At 39.4% G+C, this 6,000-nt stretch overlaps 1 protein-coding gene across 2 annotated transcripts in view; it reads right to left on the bottom strand.

Annotated features, from left to right (window-relative positions):
* The window catches only part of LMO4 (LIM domain only 4), a 93,137-nt gene that overhangs the window by 65,907 nt on the left and 21,230 nt on the right, over nt 1-6,000 (bottom strand). The window lies entirely within an intron of this gene.

Here is a 6,000-nt window from a genome sequence, read left to right as displayed (position 1 = left end):
AGGATCTTCACCTTGCCTCCCGGCAAAGGCCATAAGCAAATTCAGAAGAGACTTGTATTCGTCCAAAGCAACATGGAGTAAAGTGGGTCAGATGAAATTAAAGTATGTTCCAGCCAAAGGTTTGTCTCATAGAAAATGGAAAAAATAAATGCTACAGATATAGGGAGCCTCCTTTGATAAATGAGAGTGACTCACAATTGCAGCCATTTTTAGAAAATGTAAAGAAGAAATATGCTAACCAACCCAGAGCTCAGCTTACATTATTTTAACAGTAGCTAATGAGATTTGATAAATCTCTAGATGGTGAGGAAAACCAAAAAAAAGCACTCCTAAAGACCTTTAAGATTGAGGACACAAACAGTCCAAATTTTAGACATTTCCCCTCAGTTCAGTCTATAAATGAGCAATGGCTGTTCAGTAGAGTGGAGCTACACAGCAGAGGTAGCACAGTTCTGGGTCACACAAAGCCTTTCAAGACAGGCCCTCAGCACATCATGCAAACCCTCGGGACCTCCACTTCGTCATCTGTAAACTGGCAATAATGCTACCTTCTTTGGTGGGGCTGTCACAGAAGTTATATGAGGTACAGTACATGGCACATGGCAGAATATTTCAGACAAACCTGGGTTCAGTGGTCAGCTTGAGCATGTGCTATACGTAGGGGGCAAGTTACCCAACCTCATTTATAATTCTCAGTTTCCACATGTGTAAAATGGATTCATAAAACCAACTTTATAGGTTTCTCATGAGAATTAAACGAGTTATTGCATGTAAAGTGCTGAGCTCAATAATAGCTCTAATTGAATTACTAGACAAATAGCAAACGATAATTCCTTCTCCTTCCTCAAAGAGCCACAAAGTGGGAAATAAAGGTTATTATTTTTTCTAAGGAAAGTGTATAGTCAAGAGGGCACTATAATTATTTTCATATGTAAATAATGATACCTGGATCACTGTCTCCTTCCAAAGGCAATCAAACATTTTTAATATTCACAAGTTTGCTATGGTTTTAAATGTATAGTATCAACTCCATTATCTGATGGTAGACTAGCCAGCCAGGGGATTAGCTGTGGTAAAGCTTTAATCCTAACATGCTTTCCCCTACAGGAGGCCATGGGAGCCTACTGATAGGGCTCTGGGGTCAGATTCACCTTTTTCAAATAACCCTAGCTGTGTGACCTTGAGCACCTTATTTAACCTCTGTAAGTCCCTGCTCCCTCAATTGCAAATGAAGGAGTAGTAACTTCTTCCTCAAGGTTGAATGCTGGGGATAACATATGGGAACAATGCATGGCCCGTATAATTGTTTAATAAATGTTCATCTCTTTTCCTGAGCTACCACCATTTGGTCTGAGTTTATGGAATTGCAAATTTTATATAACATTTGCTTAACAAAAGCATGATCACCTTGCTACCAAAAATTACGTAATTGAAAACTTACATCCACACAAAAACCTGCCCACGGTTGATTATAGCAGCTTTATTCATAATTGCCAAAACTGGGAAACAACCAAGATGTCCTTCAGGAGGTGAATGGATAAATAAACCATAGTACATCCAGACAATGGAATATTATTCAGTGTTAAAATGAAATGAGCTATTGGGCCATGAAAAGACATGGAGGAACCTTAAATGCATATTACTGAGTGAAAGAAGGCAGTCTGAAAAGGCTACCTACTATAGGATTCTAATTATACAACATTCTGGAAAAGGCACAACTACAGAGACGTAAAAAGATCAGTCATTATCAGAGGCTGTGGCGTAGGGATGAAGAGGCAGAGCTCAGAGGAGTTTTATTGTGGTGAAAATACTCTGTATGATACTGTAGTGATGGATACATGTCACTACACATTTGTCCAAACCCATAGACTTTACAACACCAAGAGTGAACCCGAATGTAAACTGTGGACTCTGGGTGACTGTGACATGTCAACAATTGCAGGTTCATCAGTTGTAACAAGGGTACCACTTCGGTAGGGGATGCTGATAATGGGGGAGCCTGTGCAAGTGTGAGGGCAGGGAGAACATGGGAACTCTCTTCACCACCAATTTTTCTGTGAATCTAAAACTGCCCAAAACATATTTTTTTTTCAAATGAAAAAATTACATATTACATTCTAAACCGAAAATAAATTATTAGAGTGTTACCCATTATTTTGGATTAATCCTCATCATAAGTCCCCTCCATCAGAGAAGATAGGCAAGAGTTGGCTATAATCATTTTCAAAGTAAATTGAAGACTTTATAACTAATCCTTATATCTGAGAAGTTACTATACTTTCCCTTGTTTCAGTGGTTACAATCCAAGAGTACCATCAGCAGAATATAAAGCCCTTTTACCTTCTAATGACTCATCTAATGCATGGGCAAATATCGCTGTTATTAGTAAATTCCTATTTAACAGATGGGCAAAATGAGGTAGTGAGATTAAACAATTAGCCCATGGCTAATATTTTATTGGAAAGACAAATTTAATTATAGGTTCCATTTGACTTCCCTTCAGGACTAGAATTAAATTGCAAGTGTTTCCCGACTCCCAGTTTGGTGCCTATGTCACATGACAGTGCAATGTGTGCTTTATTATGTGCTTTAAAATAAAAAGGGAGGGTGAGGAGGCATGAGTACCTTTATCCTAAAAATCACAGAGCACAGAATACAAGGTAAATATTCCATCATTAATTTTCATAGCATTCCCCTTAAGACAACAGTGAGTACTGTCTCTCCCTTGGTTGGTGCAGAAACCTAAGCTAAAAGAGGTTACATAGATACACAAGATGCCCACAGATACCCGGGGAATCAAAAAGAAAACCCAGAATTACATAGTCTGAGAATGGAATTGGATGACACACCTTCTGGAAGGCACACAGTTTTATAAGTCTTTAGGAATAAGGGGAAAGCAAAGAACTTTTTTAGGGGGAGTTGCAGAGGGTCGGTAAGGATAGTTTTATAGTTTTATTGAATGTTTAGCAGCAACCCTGAGCAAGTTGGTAATGTTTTGAAAAATATTTTTTTAACTTAGTCACCCAATTCTCATCAGGCCCAACCAACCAACTGCCTCACCCCTTTTTGTTTTGAAAAATAATGTCACAAATCTGTCCAGAGCTGGATAAAATGCACAGTAATGAGTTCATTAATGTGCCATCTGCATACAAAACAAGGGGATTCCAGAGGCAGACTCTTTTGGTGGGCCTGCTGGAAATCAAATTCTGGGCTAAAAAAATATAAAAACACAACTTAGGCAGAAAAATATTAGAGCTACACCTTCACTTGGCCCACTGCAAAGACAGTCTGGCTTCTGAGAGGGCCAAAGCCAGTCAGAATCTTTTTTCCCCCTTCTTTTTAATTTTAAAACATGTTTTACTACTTAGAGGGTAAAAAAACAATTGCTTACAGCATGAGGTGACGGATGGAGTTTTGTGAATTACACCCATCCCTAGGAAGAAAGACCTAGCTAAAAGCCTCCGTGTCAGAAATCCATTGAAGATTGCCTGTCCTTTGAAAATCAAGTCTGTTTATCTGCCTGATTCACTGAGTAACAAATCAGAAAACTCAAACCTGCCGCCTCCATCTCTTCCAGCCCCCACTGCCTCCACTCCACTCTCAGAGAAGGGAAGGATTAGGTTTCCAGGGGCTGTAGTTGTAACAAACCAGAGGCAATGTTTCTTGCCCCAGTGGTACCCCAAGTTTCATCAAAAACATCGGAAGCTCCTTTTCTTCTGTTGCAATTTTCATTTCACCTCAGCTCTCCCTGACACACCTGTGAAGGGTCACCAAATGCCATATCATATCAACTTTTAAAAACTGCCGACACTGCTAACGTCTGAAACCTCCTGATGTCACAGCCTTGCACAGCCTTGCAGCCCGCAAACGCATGGTTGGAGTTTCACGATGCACAATGACGCCATCCTGGGTGGGTAAGGGCAGAGCCTCTTGTTGACAGTAGTGAAATCAGACAAACAAAGCCATGTCAACGGGATGTGTGGCGAGGGCATCTGGGGAGTGCCTACAGCCTTCTTCCCAATCTGCAGCGAGAGACCCCATCCAGCCCCTTAATCCTCCCTCCAAGAGCGATTTATTTAGGCAGTTGTTCCTTCCATCCTCCCTACTCCCATTTTCTCATGAGAGAAATTTCTCCAGAGCCTAGGATTTAAAGAGAAAATATTTTACCTGTTATAAATTCCATAAACATCTATTCCCACTCCCTGCCTGAAAAAAAAAAAAAAAGTTGATAAACACCAATCAGGTTCCTGCTTGTGCCAGTTATGTAACACTGGCTGAAAAACTGGTTTTCGGTCAAACTATAGAAAGTAGTATAACTAAGTAGTTGAGCATGGGTCCTACAGCCTTGCTCACTACCTGGCGCAAATCTTGCCTACCCCTCGGTGATGTGACCAGACTTCATTTACTGATTTTATAAGCAGAGGTCATAATATACACATAACACACAGATTCTCGTTCTTTACACTTGATACTCTGTAGTTTTTAATCTATAGTGCATTCATCTATGCATATTTTTTCAGGTCCTTACAATTTAAAGAGGATGGATGTATATCCAACCCTATCCAATGAGAAGGGTAATTTAGTCTTCAGACTGGAAAAAACATATATTGGGTAACTGAAGTCTCATTTTGCACACAGTAGAATGAAAAGATTAAAAGACCACCTGCAAAGAGTCATTGGGCTGAGATACTCCATGAAATAACATTCAGAGGTTATGGGCTTTGAGAACCGGCACTTCGGCACCAAAATCCATACAATCAGGAATCCAAGCCAAAAAAGCCCTTTTTGCCTAACCTTTATATCAACATCAAAATAATGTTTTATTAAATTGAGTAGAAATTGTCCTTAACTATTTTTCCTTTTGTAATAAAGGCAGCTTGGATTTAATGGTATGTTATGGGAATTTATTTACAAATTTTGGTATCTTTTTGGATTCTAGCAATTAATGAGAAAATAGGAAGTACAGCCAAGAAAATTTTCAAAATCAGCTCAGCATCGTATTTGGATGTAAATTGAAGGTATAATCTATTCCACTGGAATACTTCAGTGCTATCCTATCTTAAAAAATCAAATATGAATATTAGTTCTTTCGTGATATGTCTGCTTTTTTACATCATGCTAGAACATATAAAACTTTTCTGTAAAAATTATTGTGTATTACCTCTTTTAGACTTCTAAACATGCTACTTTTACATAATTGAATTCATTGGCCTTTTATTTGCCACAAATATGATATTCAGGCTCAAGCCACAACTCATTCAAACATTTTAAACATACCATTTATTTCTTTGTATGGGATAGAGTTAGTTATCCATTTTGCCTTCTGGACTAATATGAGTCCTAAAGTTTCGCTTTTTTTCATCAGCCTCAACCACTTGTAGGCAGAGTTGTTATCAATTATATCTGATTTTTCACCATAAAGTCATTGAGCTTTGTCAAAATTCAAAAGAAATTTCTTTTAGAGTGAGGCTAAAATAGGCAGGTAATCTAAATGAGTCTGCATTCCAGGCTGGATAAAGATAAATTGCAAAACTTTAGTGTTTGAAGAGAAGAAAAAGAAAAAAACTAGTTATAGCTCATAGAATAAAGTATATCATTGTTGCAGTCTCACAATTTATAAGGCAATGCTACCAAAATGCCAGGGAACTGGCAGTTCTGGCATTTTGGGCATTAATAACAGTGCCCAGCAATGTTGGCACCTGAGGGAAACAAAAGATAAGTAATATCGATCCTGCCTTTATGGGAAATTGTGATTATTTTGTTCATCATGGGTGTTTTGTTTGTTTGTTTGTTGCGGTACGCGGGCCTCTCACTGTTGTGGCCTCTCCCGCTGCGGAGCACAAGCTCCGGACGCGCAGGCTCAGTGGCCATGGCTCACGGGCCCAGCTGCTCCGCGGCATGTGGGATCTTCCCGGACCAGGGCATGAACCCGTGTCCTCTGCATCGGCAGGCGGACTCTCAACCACTGCGCCACCGGAAAGCCCGTCATCATAGGTGTTT

The sequence above is a fragment of the Mesoplodon densirostris genome, chromosome 2 (genome assembly GCF_025265405.1).
Source record: "Mesoplodon densirostris isolate mMesDen1 chromosome 2, mMesDen1 primary haplotype, whole genome shotgun sequence".
In the NCBI taxonomy this organism is placed as follows: domain Eukaryota; kingdom Metazoa; phylum Chordata; class Mammalia; order Artiodactyla; family Ziphiidae; genus Mesoplodon; species Mesoplodon densirostris.
This window is presented reverse-complemented; position numbering and strand designations above follow the sequence as displayed.